General features: G+C 49.7%; 1 protein-coding gene across 1 annotated transcript in view; it reads right to left on the bottom strand.

Moving 5' to 3' along the window:
- The window catches only part of RHOC (ras homolog family member C), a 35,810-nt gene extending 23,373 nt beyond the window's left edge, over positions 1 to 12,437 (bottom strand). Inside the window, exon 1 of the mRNA XM_084611454.1 lies at positions 12,316 to 12,437. The gene's annotated coding sequence lies outside the window, so the exon portion shown is untranslated. The remainder of the gene's footprint in view (positions 1 to 12,315) is intronic.
- Between the last annotated feature and the right edge of the window lie 9,999 nt (positions 12,438 to 22,436).

Here is a 22,436-nt window from a genome sequence, read left to right as displayed (position 1 = left end):
GATTTTTAAATTTAAAAAACTAAATTCACACATTTTTCTTCACTGTTTCAAGAAAGAAGTTACCAGAGTCTGGATGAGTTTCCCCACTATAGATCTGTCATGTTAGTTTCAAGGATGCCTCCTAAGCACATCTGTGCCAAAGAGCCAGCACAAACACTGGACTGACATGTCCCAACATCCTTTCCACTTGAACGGGCAGCACTGAAGAGCTATTGGCCATTGCAAACAGTCCAGAAAAGCAGGGACTGGTGCAAGTTGAGAGGGTCCAAATCTACTACTTTTGTCAAGAAAACTGCAAGAACAGATGGAAGCCCAGCAAATCCGGCAACAGAAAAATCTGAAGTCAATACCACAGTGATTAGTACAGAATAAATGCCCCAAAACACAGGATTAAATTGCTTATATCAAAGTCACTGACTAAGCTAGAGAGACGGCAGAAGCAACAGTCCAGGCAAAAGCCAAATGTCTGATTCAGGAAGGGGAAAACCCTTGCTTGTACCTAGTGGTGACCTACCGCTGGAATGTGGTTTGAGACATATGGGGACACAGCTGCTACAGAAATCCTAAGCAGCGCTGTCTCAGCACTGCACAAGGGGACAAGGTGCATTATTTCGGGATGAGCATTTCACTTTCTTCTAACGGGTGGTCACTGACTGAGGCAGCGAGATACTGCTCTGTATGCCCCAATCCTACAGAAGCATTCTTGGCTCAGGTACGCGGATGAGGCTGCTGGCAACATCAACCCAGTCTCTAGCTCACGAAAGCTCATGCTCAAATAAATTGGTTAGTCTCTAAGGTGCCACAAGTACTCCTTTTCTTTTTTCTGAAAACCAAGCTATTGTTTCTCCTGGTTTGTGTGTTTGTTGTCTCCAAGGAGGAGGAGCCTGGAGTCAGGCTTTTGATGGTAGTTATGTAAGAGGCTGAACAACAGTTTAGTTTATTCTGCTACAACTGGGGCAGCTCTGTAGGGCTAACAGCAATGAAAACCTTGTTCTTGTCAGTGGATTGAAGGAACAAAGCCAGGCAAAATTTATATGCCAGACAAGGTGCCACTTTTATTGTTCCCTTCAGGTAATTTTGGTCAGTAACTCTATCCCTTCCTCCCCCCGCAAAAAAGAGAAAGAAACCAGCTCCTTTTAGCTGTCCTGTCCCTCATGGAAACAAGGGATGCTAGGAAAGGAGAGGGAACAACTTTTCTAGTGCAGCAGGCTCAACCCAACGCTACTGTATGGCGCATGGCAACTGAACTATTCACAAAGAGGTGATCTGAAAACCAGAGACAGATGATTACACGAGGGAGACACAACCTCCTGCTGCCATCCCCAAATCACCATTTGCTGTGGCAGCCAATTCCAAACCACTTCAATCAAGGATATTTACTATTTTAAAATCTCCGTGGTCCCAGCTGCCAGAGGGGTAAGGCCTGTACTAGCTCGTCCACATGGTTCCGCATAGGGTCATTCCTGAAGCACTGGGGGAAGAGGTGATAGGCAAACTGGTGTTATGGAGCGCCAGCTAAAGTCATAATTCACTTGTCTTTGCCTCCACGACACCAGCCACATTCCCTGGTGGAAACCTTTCTGGTCTCAGCACAGCTCACCATATACAGTGACCACTAACAGGACATGCTACTTTTGTCTGAAATAATTATGTGGCCACAGATTGCTGATTCCAAGGGCAACCAGACTCCTGAGCTGGTAAAGAGCTTGTTTCCCTTCAAAGATCCCTTGCAATAAAGGCTGATGGAAAGGAGCAAAGAAGATACATCAACAGCTGAGGTTACAATCCCCTCTTCCCAACACACGATTCCAGGAGCAGAGGTGTCTGAATCCCTATATTTCTGCAGGTTTCAGAGTAACAGCCGTGTTAGTCTGTATTTGCAAAAAGAAAAGGAGTCCTTGAGCTGCAGCTCACGAAAGCTTATGCTCAAATAAATTGGTTAGTCTCTAAGGTGCCACAAGTACTCCTTTTATATTTCTGCAATGGTTGCACAGGTTAAGCATGAAAACTTTGATGCTTTTCCATCTGTAATCAGGCCTCAAAATGTTTACCTAGATAAACTCCTGGAGATTAGAAGCCCTGGCTAAAATAATGTCTTGGGCCAGAAATTTACATAGCTAAACAGGCTTTCGTGGAGAGAGAACCTATGGGCTTGTCTACACATGAAGTTGTTCCCGATTAACTCCATGTGTGACAACTTTACTCTGGAATAAAAGTGCCTTAGTCCTGTTCATCTTATTCCAAAACAACGTCTACTCATGGAGTTAATGAGGAACGCCTCCATGCATGGAGGAGTCCTATCTCATAAGAGTTGCAGTCAGTTCTAGAGACTCCTGGCTATACTGAAAGCAATCTAAAAGTTATTGTGGAAGGGTTATCCAAAAGAGCCCTTGCGTCATGCAGTATGCCCCCTGCAATTTCAGAAGACTGTTCTGATGAAGTGGGTCCTAACCCACGAAAGCTTATGCCCAAATAAATTTGTTAGTCTCTAAGGTGCCACAAAGACTCCTCGTTATTTTTGTTCACTTATGCTGCACCAGTGGAAGGGCAAGGTATCAGATTTCATTTCCTTTTATGCCAATTGGACTAGTCTGGATTTCAGCAGATTTTTTTTTTTAATCTACATGATTCTGAATTGCTGCGTGACTGTCTCTTTTACGTCCGCAGCTGGCAACATGAACCAACACTTGCATACACAGAGAAAGCTGCTTCAGTTCAACTTCTGTTGATTTAAAACCAATCTACCCCTGCCTGGGTGCACTTATCAGTTTAAAGCTGTTTTATGAGTTTCTACACACAAGGCTGTAGCACTTCAACCATCACATCTTTAGTTAAACTGGTGCAGCTATGTTTTTAAATCAGGCCTTCGATACTAGGCTCATACGAGCATCAGAAACTCCCTGGGTGGATATAAACCTGTCTTGTTTCTTCAGGCACCTGGTTCCACACTCTGAAAACAGCCTTGCAAAATTCTATATACCCAAGTAAGTAAAGATCCCCAGTGTCTCCTTAGCAATCACCTTCATAAAAGACAGGCAAGTACATTTTGGACCGAGACTCATACGTTTCCATGGCAGTTTTGCACGGAGGCTATGGAGTGTTCCATCATGGGCTTCTTCAGGGGTTATTAAAAAAGAGTTCCACGTTTAGAAGTTCTCTACATCCTGGATATTGATTAAGAAAAGAACAAGTGCTTCAACACCACCATTTTTTTTAAATCAAAGTGAAACATGTCTCCAGAGCCATTTCACAGAGATCAGTTTGGGGGTCAATGAGGGACAGAGAGATGGGGTAGTTTGTTTGATACAAAAGGTGGCAAAAGTCGAGCGAATGCTGAAACATCTGCATCCTTCAGTATAACACAGGAGCCTACACAGCAATTAACAAGTCTATATGCGGCTAAACAATCGTCTCCTGGGTCTAGCTTCCATGGCAGTGGCATAGATCTATTAGCATCTGTAAACTGTCAAGGCACCACTATCCAAGCAGCAGCACTGCAGGGGTTTTCCACCCCACAATCAAATACATTAAAAAGGAATGTCTACAGCTGTCCTACACCCGGGTGGAGGAGGAAAAGAGGACTTGAAGGGAGCAGCTGTCTCTTGTTCCACAAGGGACGGAAAGCAGTGTATCCTTTGCCACCCCTTCGGTCGCAAGGTATCAGAACCTTTGGCCTTGTCTACGCTGGACTTAAAAAACTTCCCCAGTTCCACCACCCCTCGGGGGAGTGCTAGCAGGCCAGTGCACTGGCATTCAATGGTGTCTTCTCTGCGCCGTCCACTCTCAGCAGGGTGCTCAAAATGCTGTTGGCCTGTCTACGTCTACACTATACTTTCACCATTGCCACGGACAGAGCTGCACCAGTGGTAGCGAGCATCAGATTTCCTGTGAAAGTCTAGCGAAGACTCTCTGGTGAGGCTCTCAGCACTGCTGATTACCCCACAGAGAACATTTTCACCTGTCCCCCCTCTAGCCACGGCTATGCAGAAACAAAAGGGAAAAACGTTGTACAGATTAAAGCATAAACCACTTTAGGCCTTGACTGCATTATACATTGCACTAGGTTAAGTCAATTTACTTAGCTTGTTTTGAGCAGTTTAAGTTAATTCATTACCAAATTAAGTCAAGTCAATATAAGCCTGTTTTAAATCAGTGTAAGGGTATCTACCCAGGGGTTTAACTAAATAGTTTTAAAAAACCCAAGCGCCCCCCCCCCCTTTAAACCAATGCAACTTGTCATTCAGACATGGACTAAGTGAGATCATAGCATTTAAACATTGGTGGAAAACAGAACCAAACACAAGAAGGGTGCACAAGGAAATGCCTTTCACCAGCACAGCCAATGGCAAACTGACTCCACATCCAAGCATAGCTGTGTGTGCACAAAGGATTGATGCCACACAATCTGAGTGCACATAAAGATAGCCCCGCAGTACAGAGGACAGGCACTACCAGGGGTGAGATTAACTCATAACTGGATTAACATGCATTTGCAACAGGCCAGCCACAAAATCAATACCTGAACTGTAAACCTCGGAACCGGAAACAGATAAGTGGAAATAAGCAAGAGCTGTTTGAGAAACCCACCAAGAAATTTAAATGAAGAAACTCTTCTTCTCAGGGTCCCCAGTCAAAACTGACCACTCCTCTGAAATATTAGAAACAAACACACACCACATCATTGCAACCTGAAAGCACGTGCTTCATAGGAATGACAGAAAACATCAAGAATGAGACAAGACAACTCAGCTTGGAGGGGATTCAAAGTATTTGGTCAGACAGGATGGCAAAAGCAAAGGTACACACACAAACACACAGGAACAGGCCCAAAGAAATTATCCCTTAGAATTGCTTGTTTCACAAGATGAAATAAAACCCTCAACAAAGAGGAAGCAGAATGGTCCTAGCAATGAATCCATCTTTCTGACACAGTTAGGACTGTCAAAAGAAAACCAAATTTCCACAATCAAGCTTAAAAAGCACCCCATCGGGAGAAACAATGTTCACTGAGCTATCTACACTGGAAGAGCCAGGATATCGTACTGTACACTGTACTCTATCTAATGCCTCAGGTATGAAAATTCTGAAAAAGAATCTGTGGAAAAAGTTCTGAAACTGTCTCCAAAGAGAAAAGGCAGCACCTTCTAGTGACACATGCTGGAAACCAGAGACTATTTTTGCCTTCACAATTTCTGGAATGATCCCAGCTTTCAGAGATCTGATCAAAGTGGCATGTTTTGGCAAAGCAAGGGACCACAATTTCACGTACATACAGTATGTAGGCAGCACATTCTGTGTACTACCATACATAAAGCAAAGGGCCCAAGCCTACAGCCCTTATTCATGCAAATAATCTTTACTCACAATTAATACAATTAGACCTGTGACTACAAGCATGAACCTCACAAATGAGCAATCCAACTCCCACATAAACTTACACTGCTCCCACAACCTTCCCCAGAAGCACTTGTTTGTATTCCTTTAAATCATAACAGTTTAGAGTATTTTCGGTGGGGGGTTGTTGGGTGTCAGATAGAGGCAGTTACCTTTTCCTTATGACCTGTGAACTCTTTGCTGCTCCTCCATACTCCCCATGGCCACTTACAGGATTTTATCAGAATAAACTAAGGACTGTATCTTAAAGGGGGTTAACCTCAAAATTTACATTTAAATTTAAAGATCTTACAAATCCTTGTACTAGAAATAGTTTCATTACATATTTAAGTGTCATTAAAGACAGCTTGAATTTAAACATTCCCTTTGCAATGTTTGCAGCATGGTGCATGAAAAGGAGAAAGGGAAACTGTCTAGAAACCAACCATAAACAGAAATGAAATTGACACCCTTGTTTTCATTGTCAAAACTCAGAAAAATGAAAAAGCAAACAGCATAAATGGTGAGAGGTACTTTGGATTTTAAAGATTCTTTCAGTTCTAACAGTGCTTGAAGCCTGTATGCCTGCGTGCTGTGGGACAAGATAGCCCATTTCTCACTGCAGTGAGATGAAAGAAGGCAGAAAGAGTTGGAACCATCACTTCATTCCTTAGTTCATCAAATCTGAGCACAGTGTTTTACTAATCAACAGGTTTCAGAGTAACAGCCATGTTAGTCTGTGTTCGCAAAAAGAAAAGGAATACTTGTGGCACCTTAGAGACGAACCAATTTATTTGAGCATAAGCTTTGTCAAATGCATGTGGTGAAAATTTCCAGAGGCAGGTATAAATATGCAAGCAAGAATCAGGCTAGGGATAACAAGGTTAGTTCAATCAGGGAGGCTGAGGCCGTCTTCTAGCAGTTGAGGTGTGAACACCAAGGGAGGAGGAAACTGCTTTTGTCCTTGGCGAGCCATTCACGAGCCATTCACAGTCCGTGTTTAATCCTGAGCTGATGGGGTCAAATTTGCAAATGAACTGAAGCTCAGCAAAAAGAAAAGGAGTACTTGTGGCACCTTAGAGACTAACCAATTTATTTGAGCATGAGCTTTCGTGAGCTACAGCTCACTTCATCCAGTTTCTCGTTGAAGTCTGGTCCTGAAGGTTTTTTTGCTGCAGGATGGCCACCTTTACATCTGCCAGTCCTTGCCTACAGACAGCCCGCCAACCTGAAGCGAATACTCACCAGCAACCACATACCACACAACAGAACCACTAACCCAGGAACCTATCCTTGCAACAAAGCCCGTTGCCAACTGTGCCCACATATCTATTCAGGGGACACCATCACAGGGCCTAATAACATCAGCCACACTATCAGAAGTCACACTATCAGAGGCTCATTCACCTGCACATCTACCAATGTGATATATGCCATCATGTGCCAGCAATGCCCCTCTGCCATGTACATTGGCCAAACTGGACAGTCTCTACGTAAAAGAATAAATGGACACAAATCGGACGTCAAGAATTATAACATTCATAAACCAGTCGGAGAACACTTCAATCTCTCTGGTCACGCGATTACAGACATGAAAGTTGCGATATTACAACAGAAAAACTTCATATCCAGACTCCAGCGAGAGACTGCTGAATTGGAATTGATTTGCAAATTGGATACAATTAACTTAGTCTTGAATAGAGACTGGGAGTGGCTAAGTCATTATGCAAGGAATGGCAATATTCAAAAACCTGTAGGGGAACACTTGAATCTCGCTGGACACACAATAAAGCAGATGTAAAGGTGGCCATCCTGCAGCAAAAAAACCTTCGGGACCAGACTTCAATGAGAAACTGCTGAGCTTCAGTTCATTTGCAAATTTGACCCCATCAGCTCAGGATTAAACACAGTCTGTGAATGGCTCGCCAACGACAAAAGCAGTTTCCTCCTCCCTTGGTGTTCACACCTCAACTGCTAGAAGAGGGCCTCAGCCTCCCTGATTGAACTAACCTTGTTATCCCTAGCCTGATTCTTGCTTGCATATTTATACCTGCCTCTGGAAATTTCCACCACATGCATTTGAGGAAGTGGGTATTCACCCACAAAAGCTTATGCTCAAATAAATTGGTTAGTCTCTACGGTGCCACAAGTACTCCTTTTCTTTTTACTAATCAACATTGGGGCCTCAGGGCGCTCTTGTTGTTTATTTGTTTTGTAATAATGGTACATATGAAGTTCTTTAGATAGTCAAAACACCATGCAAACAAACAAATTTATAATATAATTTTAACCCAAAGTCCCTCTTAAAAATGTTTCAAGATTATATGTATGGGAGAATGTCTAATGGGCTTGGCCCATTCATAAAGTCTCAGCTCAGTAATGAACAGGCATGTGGCAATAGGTATTAATAAATAACATATGCATTAAACATATCCTTTACCTAATACTGAGCTCAACACTTTCTTCAGAATTGTAGCTCTGAACTTTGATATTTTATATGTCACAACACTAAAGTGCAAAAGCTAACTTTTTTATAGTTGCTAAACCAGTCAGGCTGCTTTGAGTTCAGGATCTTATTTTAAAAGAACTCAAACTGAAGTTCTAGATCCTCTGACTGGAGTTTAATAGATCCTCAGACAGGAACTTATTTTAATAGAACTTAGAGCTAAAGGAGCATAGGGCAACCAAAGAGCACACAGTAAGGAACACTCCTTTAGCACTGCTAGGTGCTAAAGACAGCCTTCTTTCTTCCATTTTTTGACTCCATCTGGAGTCTGCATTACTTTTGTCCCCTCATCCAAGAAAGGAATGAGTGCAGATGGTAGCCTTTCCCCATAGGCAATAACCTCAGAGTATTTCACCTATTGTATGGATTTATTTAATAAGAGGCTTGTCAATTACAAGACTCTTCATTATACAAATGGCAGACCGAGAGCGCTTCGTAAAAAAATTAATGCTCAGCAGCATCTAGGAATCAGTTGCCTGCCGAGCCTGATTTCATCTGATACATGACCCCTTTAGAAAGCACAGAATTTGGCTTTATATACCACCTTTCCTGCTTTGTGTATCCCCCGCGCTTTGCACAGTAGTGCATCAGATTCCTGCTGGCTAAAGAGGCTGCCATTTTACACTTGGCATTCACACAAGGATTTGTTTATAACCGTGTGTTGGGAGGGATGCTGGGCAGGACGTGAGGATTATTCCATGTTCTGAGAAATGCTGCAAGATTTCCTTAGGAAGTTATTGTTGCAAATCACCTCTGAATTCAGATGACTGTGGCTCTACTTTTGGAAGTTTACTGTTCCACAAAATTTCTTTTCAAAATAGGGAAACAAAGGCTCAACATCCAAAGCCATCTGATTTCATTGGCACCTATCTCAGTTTTCAAGGAGAGGAAGTGCATCTTACATAAAAAATTCTTACAACCCACCACACTTTAGAATGTAGAGACACGTCTTCCCCACCCCCTCAATTAAGCTATCTAGTCTATCTTCATTCTAAGGCAGCATAGGTCTCTTATTACACATTTATTAATACAAGGGATTCTGCCAACATTTATCTTCAGGAATAAGGGACATGTTATTCGCTTCCAACAAAAAAACAGGTTTCAGAGTAACAGCCGTGTTAGTCTGTATTCGCAAAAAGAAAAGGAGTACTTGTGGCACCTTAGAGACTAACCAAGTACTCCTTTTCTTTTAACAAAAAACCAGTCTCAGGAACTGTTCCTACCTGGTGTAGTTTTGTGCTGTTATTGCCCTGGAGCCAGTCAATATTTGTCTAATACATTCCTTACATTCCTTACCTCTAATCCTCACAAACACAAACAGAAGATTACAATGTATATTTTGTTTACAGGTTTCAGAGTAACAGCCCTGTTAGTCTGTATTCCCAAAAAGAAAAGGAGTACTTGTAGCAACTTAGAGACTAACCAATTTATTTGAGCATAAGCTTTCGTGAGCTTTTGCTCAAATAAATTGGCTAGTCTCTAAGGTGCCACAAGTACTCCTTTTAATTTTAAAAAAAGAAAAGGAGGACTTGTGGCACCTTAGAGACTAACCAATTTATTAGAGCATGAGCTTTCGTGAGCTACAGCTCACTTCCTCAGATGCATATCGTGGAAACTGCAGCAGGCTTTATATATACACAGAGAATATGAAACAATACCTATTCCCACCCCACTGTCCTGCTGGTAATAGCTTATCTAAAGTGATTTCCAGCACAAATCCAGGTTTTCTCACCCTCCACCCCCCCACACAAATTCACTCTCCTGCTGGTGATATCATGATATCATGATTGAATTTGTGTGGGGGGGTGGAGGGTGAGAAAACCTGGATTTGTGCTGGAAATCACTTTAGATAAGCTATTACCAGCAGGACAGTGGGGTGGGAATAGGTATTGTTTCATATTCTCTGTGTATATATAAAGCCTGCTGCAGTTTCCACGATATGCATCTGAGGAAGTGAGCTGTAGCTCACGAAAGCTCATGCTCTAATAAATTGGTTAGTCTCTAAGGTGCCACAAGTCCTCCTTTTCTTTTTGCGAATACAGACTAACACGGCTGTTACTCTGAAACCTTTTAATTTTGTTTACACAAGCTTCTGATAACCTGCTGGGTGTGGGTCACGTAACTCTGTGCATTTTCCATTTAGATACAACCTCTCTAAGCAAATATCTTCTACTAGGCACATGATTCCAGTTTAAGGCCCCTACACTCTCACCCGTAGCTAAGGAAGGAAAACAGACCATAAATTACAGCTGTTTGGAGGCCAGAAGACACTTAGTACAATCAAAGTAAAGTGTGACTGAAAGTGGAATATAAATAGGAATGCACAACTAAAGCCCTTGAATAGTCTTTTGTCTATGTTATAACACAATTTTAAATCCTTTTCACAATTTGCTTAAAACGTGACTTTTTCCTTTATCCATGACCCAGTTAGTTTCAATCAGCTTGAGGTCTCAGCACACAACATGTCCTCCAGTCACAGACTGCCCACTATAAACTGACTCCACAACTTACTGTTTTATGCTCGGGTTGTCTGGCGGCTGAGGCTGGATTCAGGGGGCTTGGCTGCTGCTGAAAAGACTTGGCTGCCAGACTGTTAATGCTGGAGAGAACCGCTCAGTCATGGTTTTGGAATGCTTACTTACTCCTAAGACACTACAAAGCTATTCCTCCTTCCCACCCCCCTAACATCAGTGTTTAAAAACCACCTCAGTAGTAAGCAAGGAACACTTTTTAGAACGCAGAGTTGCTGTTCAGAAAATATGGAAATGCAGTGTTAGCACTGGGACGCTGCTCCTTTAACAGGAAAAAGACCAGAGGAGCACGCACACACATACAGCAAGTCAAATAGTGGGGGCATGGGGGAACCTCCACCATTTCAGTCAGCTTGGTTCAAACAAACTTCTTCTAGCATCAGCTGTAGGTGTTCTCCAGTTGACAGTGACACAGGAGACCAAGCAGCGAGCACTCCTACGCTGATTAACAAGTCACACTCTTGCTACACTCAGACAGTAGTGGCCTCTGCACACAGCTCCTCAGGGGAAGTGGGTGTACATATGCAAGAGACGGTCACGGAAAGGCTAGCCGGGATGTTTGCTCAGCTCAGCTGGCTGTTCTCCCCACACCCACAAGTCTCTCAGTGTAGCCCAGGCCCCCACCCATCCCCAGTTACTCAGCACACCCCCAAAGGAAGGGACGAACCAGCCAGGGAAGTGTTTCCTAACCGCCCTCCCTGCACCAGCTGCTGGGCTGAGACAAAGCTCAACCCAAGCAGGGCTTTGCAGGGCAGGGCAGGGGGATGACCCCCAAGAGAAGGGGACACAAAGGGGTAAATGAACCCCTCCCTCCAGAACAGGATAGGGGAGAGAAGGCTTTTCCCCCACACCTCACTGCTAGAACCCCACTGCACACCCACCCAACTACCCCCACCCACCCCTGTTCACCCCTACGCCAACCCCACTGACCCCCACACCCCTCAGAACAGCCCTGCCACTCCCAACTTCCTAGGGCCCCATCTCACCCCTGAAGCTCCCATAACCAAGTCATGCCCCAACTCCCCACTATGTCCCCTCTTAGCCCCCAACCCACACACGTCCCCACAACCTCCTCACCCCCAATGCCCATCATAACACCGCCTCACACACAGCCCCCACCCTGAGTGCTCCCCCCACCAGCCTCTACCCACATACCCCCTGACCCCAGACCCCATAGACCCCCTCTGACCCCACCAGCCTCTACCCACATACCCCCTGACCCCAGACCCCCTCTGACCCCACCAGCCCCTACCCACAAACTCCCTGACCCCAGACCCCATAGACCCCCTCTGACCCCACCAGCCTCTACCCACATACCCCCTGACCCCAGACCCCCTCTGACCCCACCAGCCCCTACCCACAAACTCCCTGACCCCAGACCCCATAGACCCCCCCTGACCCCACCAGCCTCTACCCACATACCCCCTGACCCCAGACCCCCTCTGACCCCACCAGCCCCTACCCACAAACTCCCTGACCCCAGACCCCATAGACCCCCTCTGACCCCACCAGCCTCTACCCACATACCCCCTGACCCCAGACCCCCTCTGACCCCACCAGCCTCTACCCACAAACTCCCTGACCCCATAGACCCCCTCTGACCCCACCAGCCCCTACCCACAAACTCCCTGACCCCAGACCCCATAGACCCCCTCTGACCCCACCAGCCTCTACCCACATACCCCCTGACCCCAGACCCCCTCTGACCCCACCAGCCCCTACCCACAAACTCCCTGACCCCAGACTCCATAGACCCTGTCTGACCCCACCAGCCCCTACCCACAAACTCCCTGACCCCAGACCCCATAGACCCCCTCTGACCCCACCCGCCTCTACCCACATACCCCCAGACCCCATAGACCCCCTCTGACCCCACCCGCCTCTACCCATATCTCCGCCCGGTACCTCGGCCGCGGGGCTCTCGCTGGCTCGGGCTGCTCGGGCTCCGCGGCGAGCGGGACTGAGCCGGGCAGGGCGGGGCCGCGCGGGACTGACAGCGCCGGGCCGCCCACCCCGCCGGGCCTGCTGCGGCCGCCACCGCCCCGGGGGCGGGGCGTATGGGGCGGGGGATGGCACGGGGAGGGGGGATGGCTCGGGGCGTATGGGGGAGGGGGGATGGCACAGGGAGGGGGGATGGCACGGGGTGTATGGGGGAGGGGATGGCACAGGGAGGGGGGATGGCTCGGGGCGTATGGGGGAGGGGGGACGGCACAGGGAGGGGGGATGGCTCGGGGCGTATGGAGGTGGGGATGGCACAGGGTGTATGGGGCAGGGGGGATGGCACAGGGAGGGGGGATGGCACGGGGTGTATGGGGGAGGGGGGATGGCACAGGGAGGGGGGATGGCTCGGGGCGTATGGAGGTGGGGATGGCACAGGGTGTATGGGGGAGGGGGGATGGCACAGGGAGGGGGGATGGCTCGGGGCGTATGGGGGAGGGGGGATGGCACAGGGAGGGGGGATGGCACGGGGTGTATGGGGGAGGGGATGGCACAGGGAGGGGGGATGGCTCGGGGCGTATGGGGGAGGGGGGATGGCACAGGGAGGGGGGATGGCTCGGGGCGTATGGAGGTGGGGATGGCACAGGGTGTATGGGGCAGGGGGGATGGCACAGGGAGGGGGGATGGCACGGGGTGTATGGGGGAGGGGGGATGGCACAGGGAGGGGGGATGGCTCGGGGCGTATGGAGGTGGGGATGGCACAGGGTGTATGGGGGAGGGGGGATGGCACAGGGAGGGGGGATGGCTCGGGGCGTATGGGGGAGGGGGGATGGCACAGGGAGGGGGGATGGCACGGGGTGTATGGGGGAGGGGATGGCACAGGGAGGGGGGATGGCTCGGGGCGTATGGGGGAGGGGGGATGGCACAGGGAGGGGGGATGGCTCGGGGCGTATGGAGGTGGGGATGGCACAGGGTGTATGGGGCAGGGGGGATGGCACAGGGAGGGGGGATGGCACGGGGTGTATGGGGGAGGGGGGATGGCACAGGGAGGGGGGATGGCTCGGGGCGTATGGAGGTGGGGATGGCACAGGGTGTATGGGGGAGGGGGGATGGCACAGGGAGGGGGGATGGCACGGGGTGTATGGGGGGATGGCACAGGGAGGGGGGATGGCACGGGGTGCATGGGGGAGGGGGGATGGCACAGGGAGGGGGGATGGCTCGGGGCGTATGGGGGAGGGGGGATGGCACAGGGAGGGGGGATGGCTCGGGGCGTATGGAGGTGGGGATGGCACAGGGTGTATGGGGCAGGGGGGATGGCACAGGGAGGGGGGATGGCACGGGGTGTATGGGGGAGGGGGGATGGCACAGGGAGGGGGGATGGCTCGGGGCGTATGGAGGTGGGGATGGCACAGGGTGTATGGGGGAGGGGGGATGGCACAGGGAGGGGGGATGGCACGGGGTGTATGGGGGAGGGGGGATGGCACAGGGAGGGGGGATGGCTCGGGGCGTATGGAGGTGGGGATGGCACAGGGTGTATGGGGGAGGGGGGATGGCACAGGGAGGGGGGATGGCACGGGGTGTATGGGGGGATGGCACAGGGAGGGGGGATGGCACGGGGTGCATGGGGGAGGGGGGATGGCACAGGGAGGGGGGATGGCTCGGGGCATATGGAGGTGGGGATGGCACAGGGTGTATGGGGGAGGGGGGATGGCACAGGGAGGGGGGATGGCACGGGGTGTATGGGGGGATGGCACAGGGAGGGGGGATGGCTCGGGGCATATGGAGGTGGGGATGACACGGGGTGTATGGGGGAGGGTGGATGGCACAGGGAGGGGGGATGGCTCGGGGTGTATGGGGGAGGGGGAATGGCACAGGGAGGGGGGATGGCTCGGGGTGTATGGGGGAGGGGGAATGGCACAGGGAGGGGGGATGGCTCGGGGCGTATGGAGGTGGGGATGGCACAGGGGGGATGGGGGAGGGGGGATGGCACAGGGAGGGGGGATGGCACGGGGTGTATGGGGGGATGGCACAGGGAGGGGGGATGGCACGGGGTGCATGGGGGAGGGGGGATGGCACAGGGAGGGGGGATGGCACGGGGTGTATGGGGGAGGGGGGATGGCACAGGGAGGGAGGATGGCACAGGGTGAATGGGGGAGGGGGGATGGCACAGGGAGGGGGGATGGCTCGGGGCATATGGAGGAGGGGAGGGGGATGGCACAAGGTGGAGGATGGGGAGGGAGATGACATGGGGGAGGGGGATGGGGAGGAGGTGCAGAGGCAAGGGCTGACACAGGGTGTTGGCAGCAGGAGCTGGGAGATTAGGTACAGGCCTGGAAATGGGGAGAGGGGCTGGAGGTAGAGACTGGGACCTGGGGGCTGGTACAGGGTCAGAGGGGAAGTGCAAAAGGAGCTGTAGGAACAAGAATTCCCCCCCCCCGCCCCCCACCGCACACACACAAACTGGTGCTCACTCCTGCCCCCTCCCTGGACCCCCGCAGCTCTAGGGGGTCTCTGGGGACCAACCTCTGTATGGGGAATTGTCAATGAAGCTTTAACTCCCCACTTCCAACCCCAGAACCTGGCAGCTTGTGTGGTGCACTGCTGCCCTGCTCATCTAGGAGTGTGTTACCCAAGTGTTAGTGACTCCAGCATTCACCAGCCAGGGGAGAATCTTTAAAATACCCTTTGAACTGGAGACAGGTGAAACGGGCGGAGCGCTGGTCCAGGCTTGTAAAACCCCGTGGGTTGGGTTTTCATTCTGCAGAACCTTGGGGTTTGGGATCCCTGTCCCAATTGCACATCTGGAGAGCTCCAATAAGGGGTTCTAGCTGCACCCAGCTCCCGGAGAACAGAGGATTTCCCCTATCTGTGGATTGCACCAGCAGGAAAAATACCCCTCCTGTGTAATTGGGTACTCAGAAATTAGAGCTAGGATGTCACTTAATGGGACAGGGTTGGGATTAGCATGAGGGGCTGATCTTAACATCTCGCTGACTATTTCCTCTGTTCCCAGGGAATGCACTTGCTGCTACTTCCCTTCACAGTGAACTTTTCCCATGTTCTAAATTATTATTTAATTGCCAGTCTTAATAACAGGCCTCCAAAAACCTTCCAAAAAGCATATCTGGGCCAACACTTTTCAATAGGAAAGATGCAGTTCTGTTCCTTTCTCCTTAATCCCCCACCCCCCAACACACATACCTCCTCATTAATACTTTCAAGCCTTGGCATTTTGGCAAGATATAGCAGCAGGCCAAGACACAGGATAGATGTGGGTTTTGGTAGAGGCTTGTGTATTTATAAATCGCTGCAACTCCTCAGCCCGAAACAGCTGCTCTGTTCTCCAGTTTCAGTTTGTAATGCCCAGTGCCCATCTTGGAAAGGGTTTTTCTAAGTAGGCAACATTAGCTAAAGCAGCTTCCCGAAGCCAGGATGGCAAATGCCTGTTTTCTAGCCTGACAGAAACCCCTCAGCGACCTTGTCGTCCTCTGCACGGTCTGGCATGGAAGGGTTGTGCCCAAGCAGCTGAACTCACACGCAGAATGGTTACTGGAGCATTTTGTGCACACGGCAGGTGAAACTAGACAATCACGACGCTCGTGAATGAGCTCACACAGGAAAATGATACAGGACAAAAACACCCTGTCACCAGTGGGTGAACACTTTTCACAATGCACTCACTCTCTGACCAATCAGCCCTCATCCTCAAAGGAAACTGGTGTAACGCTTTCAAAAATGAGCTCAGGAGTTTAAATTCATAACTTTGCTAGACACTAAAAATCCTGGTCTTAATAAAGACACGGGATTTATAGTTTATTACAACAATCGGTAACCCACAACCCTTCCTTTTTGCCCCAGGACTGCAGAGGTGTTAACGGGCCATTCTACCTTGAATGGTCCCTTACAATATATGCTAACTACTGGGGCTAAACAATCTGTGCCACCCAGCATTTAGCTGGGATGCTGGAAGTACCTTTTCCAGGCCTGACAACCAGAGCTCTGTGGCAATGTCAACAGTGGCAATTAAAGGACAAAACTTTTCTCTTTCAGAGGCGTTAACCCCTCCTGCCCCAGAGACAAAAAGTTTTGCCGGGGCCCGTGCCAGTGCGAAACGCCACTTGTTGGGAGTGGAAGTTTTTTGTGGGCAGCAGAGCCAACGATCAGCGGCTACGCTGCGCGACTTTTAGCGGCACGGCTGTGCGACAGAACCATATTGCTCAAAGCTGTGAGTGTCGACAGAGCCTGTGTGGCTCAAAAGCTCATCTCTCACCCACAGAAGTGGTCCAGTAAAAATATTGTCTTAGCTTCCTCATCTATCTGTCAGCCATTGTGCTAGGTCCTAGCCAAACAGTAAATGACACCACCTGCCCTGAAGGCCTTACGATAGCCAGTCTATGTAGTATGGTCGGTAGCCAGTTGTGCCTAGTAGTCTGTCTCATATCTATTAGGTAGCCTGTGTCATGCTGCTAGTAGCCAGGCTATCAAATAGCTCATCCCTTCCATATGGCTAGTAGCTAGGATAGAGCATCTAGGAACCAGTCTGCTGTGGCCCCTAGCCAGTTGACCTGAGATTTAAGGCTTTGGTGAAATAGAAACGCAAAAAACATAATTGTCAAATGTATTCCTTGTTGGGAAAACCTCGAGCAATTCATATTTCGTTCACGAGACACAAGTGAACACACACAGAGGCAGAGTCATACGAACCTCACACACACACTCATGCTTGCACACACCCCTATGAAGCTAACACCACCATCCTTAGCCACAGGAGACAGCAAGCATTCTTGCAGCTGTGCAACAGGCAAGGACTGTGATTTACAAACATAAACATGACCCGCAAGGCAGGAATCAGGAAACTGACAAGGTCAGGCTCTGCTGGCTGTGGCATTTCCTGTCTTTATAGCCATCCACAGCAGCAAGACGACTATGAGGCCTTATTTTATGCTATTTATTTATTCCTGAGGGTAGGAGTTTCGTGCTGCATCAAATGACGAGGGACTGGATGAAGCGGGAGCAGAAGGTGATGTAAGCCGCTGCAAAGCGGATACAGCGCAGACCGAACCTGGCCGATCTTCCTGAGCAATCGTTTCATCTTTCAGCAAGAGCTCGGTCTCAAGGGAGAGGAAGAATTCTTACTGATTAAAAGAAAGGATTAGACCTTTACTGTAAGTGAATAAAAACAGTGTTCACCCCTACAGTCACTAGAGCCATCAACTGTCAGGACAGAAGCTGATCTCCACCTGAGTGGGGTGCAGCTCCCATGGGATAGTGATCAGCTTTATTGGTCATTGCTGCGGTCAGGATAGGAGGCTGGCTGGCCCATTGGTCTCTTCCAGCACAATGGGAAATGGGACATTGTAATGGAAGTACAATGACCGAGGCACTGAACTGGGAATCGAGAGTACTGGGCATTATTCCAACCTCAGCCTTCTGCTCCATGTGCAATCACCAGTCTGTCCTCAGTTTCTTCATCTGTAAACTAGTGGTGACGCTGCTGACACACCTTTGTCGACTACTTTGCGCATGGCGTGTGAAAAACGTTCTACAAACACAGAGCTCTGGATTTACTTGGTTGCGGCTGCCTCCATGGTTTTGTGATTCCAGATTTCAGGACTGATGATAACTAGAGCCTGCAGTTATGTCGGGCAGTGCTGAGAGCAAAGCTGGTTAGATCATTTCCATCCATGGCGAGCAGAGGAAAACAACATGGGGACATTTTCCTGATTTCTTTTTTCTCACCACCTAGAGAACCACTCCGGGCATTTTCATCAGCATCCAGCACGTTGCTCAGGTATGGCTCAGTTATGATTTCCCATCACACAGGGATTTGTCAAGAAAGGAAGGGTAAGTCAAAGCGTATCCATGGTCCTGCTTGAAAGTCCCAGCTGCAGGCCGTGAGTCAGCTAGGAGGGAAAGCCAGCCCCGGACTCTGGTTCAGACCCACCACAGCCTATAAACCCTTTGCTATTTTAAAGGCGTTTGGCCTCAGAGACAATTGTTCTTAATTTACTGGGCTTCGGATTTGGAGTTGGCTCCAAAGGAAACATTTCCATATAAAAAAAGGGAAACAAGGAGGAAGTTTTAACTTCAACTCCTTCCCAGGTTTCCTTTCCTTTATACAGCCCCCAGCCTGTGCTCCAGAAAAACAAGTGTCCTGTTCTCTTCAGAAGTAGTGTCTAGTCTCATGCCTTTCCCCCTGCAAACAATGAGCGCGTTTGTGTGCCGGAGAGAGTGTGTATGTGCCTAGATAACACTTGGATACAGGGGAGGGAGAAAGCAAACACAGGAGGGCCGCAGGAAAGGAACCAAACAGGGATGATTTCAGCAGTTATCCAGATCTATACAAATTCCCTGGAATGGCTCACAGTTTCCAGCTTGTGGCTTCTGCTTCTTCCTGCCACCCAGGAAGCACAAACACTGCTGGGAAGAGGGAGTCCTGTTCCCAGGACTGGGGTCTGAGATCACCTGGGGCCTCCTGCTAACAGACAGAGAAGCCCTGGCATCTCCAGTGAAAATGACACCACACATAAACCTGGTTTCCATTGAGAGGCTCCTGGGTGCCCCATGCACCCATCGAGGTGCTATGTCCATATACCACCCAACAGAAAATCCACTTCTCCCCATCCAGGATGTCTTCAGAGCGATGGGAGTCAATATTAAATCCCTCCCCCCCCCCCCACTTCCCCCAGCTCCTGTTGACACATGGTCTCTGCCTCCAGTATCTCATCTTCAAGACAAAAGAGGGATGGAGTTGGGCAGGGATGGCTCCCAAGCTTCTCCGCTATACACTGTCTTTTTCCTGAAGATGAGATCCTGGAGGCAGAAATCGAGCATGCTGCTTTTCATTGTCCCTTGCTCCCAGATGGACTCACATTCTCTCCACCAACCAGAGATCTATGGAGTTTAATGTTCTGCTGATGTCTTTGTACCAGCTGGGTGGGTCTTTCACGCTGCAGATTAGTCACTGCATAATTAAAGCGTTTGCTTCTTTCAGCACGGTCCCACTTGTGATTACTCTAATCTTGCTATTCAGACTATTTATGCTTTGCTCACCCTGTCACCCTGACCAGAGGCAGCTGCTTACACAGGAGTTACTGTGGCCACCAGGAATTTTCTGAGGGCCAGCATCACATCGCTGCCGCATGCATTGCAAAGTGACAACATGCCATGGCGTGGCCGGAGAGGGGCTGTTATCCTGTTGATACTGATACCTGTGCCAAGCAGTTTTCTTTCTCTGGGGGTGGGAGATCACCTCTACCAGTGGTCCCACGTCTGTGGCTTCCCCAGGCTCATGCCAGTGGCAGGGTTTACTTGCTAGTACGCAGCGTTGATTGTGCCAGCCATTAATCCTGCCCATCTGCCAGGCAGCACTGGTAGTGCGCAATGCTCCCGTCTCCGGCTCTCCCTCCAGTGGCAGCCCAGGACGGACGTGGTGCTCACACCCACACATCACCTTGTACCTGTTGCCTGTGAATTTGGTGCTGCTGAAAAGTGCTGGATCAATGGAGGCTTCTGTTAGCCTCCAGGACTGAGATGGCCCAGGCAGAGTGGGGCAAGCTTCCCTCACACTGCCCTCCGCACTGCACCCTGCAGCCCTGGACGAGAAAGGAGCAGTCTTGAACTTTGCTGGGTAGCCCAGGCGGCTAGTGCCCCTCACACGGGTGGCTGCTGTAATGTGGACACCTGGCCCCAGGTTACCATGCTCAAGTCCAGCAACTCAATTCCCAAAGGCCGGCAGCTGGCCCTCCAATGGCCCAGGCTGTCATTCACCCCTGCCCTGTTCTGAGCGGGATGTCTCTGCAGGTAAAGTCCGGCAGGAATTAGCAGGGATCTCCAGGATGGATCTCCTCGTCTTTGGAAAGCGGAGAGAGCAGAAATAAATTCCAGTGTCCAGCACAGAGGAGGGCAAGGGTGGGAGCAGCGAGTGAAATACAGTGCAACAGGATATTTCCCTTGGGCTTTGCTTACCTTGTTATTTCCCTTCCACTTCCATCTCCTGAACTTCTTGAGCCCTGGAGAGTATCCTTCTGCATTTTTATGAGAGTCGACTGCCTGGAACGGTGCTGCTCCCCAGACAAATGGGGCAGCATGAGGAATCTCACACTGTGGGCTGTGAGATTTACTCAAACATGAACCTCTGTTAAATAAAAAGAAAAGGAGTACTTGTGGCACCTTAGAGACTAACCAATTTATTTGAGCATAAGCGTTCGTGAGCTACAGCTCATGCATCCGATGAAGTGAGCTGTAGCTCACGAAAGCTCATGCTCAAATAAATTGGTTAGTCTCTAAGGTGCCACAAGTCCTCCTTTTCTTTGTACTTGTAGAGTTAACACGGCACCACTCCCCTCCTATGGATGCAGGTATACTGGTACAGAGGTGTTTCATGTTGGTATTGCTACTCCTGTATAGGAAGGGGAATGACTGTACCAACGTAAGGCAGCTTGATAGTAGAATAACTGCATCCATACAAGGTCTTGTGCCACTAACTGTTTTGGCAAAAAATCTCCCCCTTACTGAAAGAGTTATATCAATCCAACAACTGTGTGCAAGCCAGGCCTTTCGCCCTCAGCATCACCATTCCCCTGTCTGCCAGGCTCTTTCTCATTAAATGTTCGGCATCAGTGTTGCATTAGACACAGAAGCCAGGTTGGTGCCCCCACCATGCATCATTCCCACTGCGTTGCCAAGGTGGAGTGTTTTGCTGACAGTTTCTGCAGTTCAGGGTGTGCTTTAATGTAGACAACAAATGCGCTGGGGCTGAACTAACATTGCTCTGGGAACCTTTAACTTCTGAACATCCTGAGCTGTGGGTGTTTCCGCGCCCTGCCTTAGCCATGCATTCATTGAATATTACAAGAGACGCAGTAGTAGTGCTCAGGGCCAACAGAGTTAGTGCTGTTCCACCCCACTGCCAGCTGCTAACAGAGCCTGTCCCCACTTCCTCTGCCTAGCATCGGCCCTGCCCTGGCTTTGGAGAGGTGAATCCCTGCACACGGGCCTTTCCATTGGCAGCAGGCCTGATTCTCCACTGCTCTGCACCTTCTGTCGGCATTTGTACCTGTGCAAAATCCTGGCATTCTGATTCAGTACTGGTGCAAAGGACAATGCCTGGTGCTGGGCTATAGTGAATGAGGCCCAGTGATTGGAGCCAGGGACCCCTGAGCTCTGTTGCCAGCTCTGTGGCAGAGCAGCTGTGCAATCCTGGGAGAGTCACCACCTCTGTTTCAGTTTCCCCATTTATTTAATGGGATAAGACCTGCCTCATGCTGGGCTGTGGCAAGACCTGTTTGTAAAGTAAGCTGCAATTCATCTCCCACTCGCCCTTCCCCAACCTTTGGCTGAGGGCTTGTCTACAAGCAGTTTAACTAAAGGCATGGTTTTAAACCAGTGCAAAGGCTGTGTGGACTCTATTATTTCAGTTTAAAGCAGGCTTGGCTTATTGTGGTTTAGTTTAAGTCCATTGGGACAGGCTTAAGCTAAAAGAAAATAAGCCACTCAAACCTAATAAGAGGGCCCACACAGGCTTTGCAACAATTTAACCAGACTGCTTCAAATGAATCAGTGCAGGTTTGTGTGTAGACAAGGCAGGAGGGCTCAGCTCCTGCAAGTGCCCACGCAATTCTAATTGTTTGATGATTTTGGGGGGACATTTTCAGTTGATTTCTGTTTGAAAATGTAAAAAGAAACTTAAAAAGCCATGTTATAAAGCGGTCCAAACCCAATGGTAACGGAGCCTCCCCCGCGGGCTGGGGCCGGACAGACCCCGCTCCGCCCGGGTCCCCCTGCCCCGGGCTTGGGGCTTCCTTCCTGTCCGGACACCAGGTCAACCCGGAGCCTCCCCCACGGGCTGGGGCCGGACGGACCACGCTCCGCCTGGGTCCCCCTGCCCCGGGCTCGGGGCTTCCTTCCCGTCCGGACACCAGGTCAACCCGGAGCCTCCCCCGCGGGCTGGGGCCGGACGGACCCCTGTTTTCAGACCAGGGGAAGGACAGGCAGGTGGAGCCAACATGGGGTGACCAGCTAGCACCCCACAGCCTGCCAGCAAGGGGGTGGGGAGCACTGCTTGGGAGCCAGGGCGCAAGCACATG

Source organism: Lepidochelys olivacea (assembly GCF_965140295.1).
Source record: "Lepidochelys olivacea isolate rLepOli2 genome assembly, chromosome: 21".
NCBI lineage: Eukaryota > Metazoa > Chordata > Testudines > Cheloniidae > Lepidochelys > Lepidochelys olivacea.
This window is presented reverse-complemented; position numbering and strand designations above follow the sequence as displayed.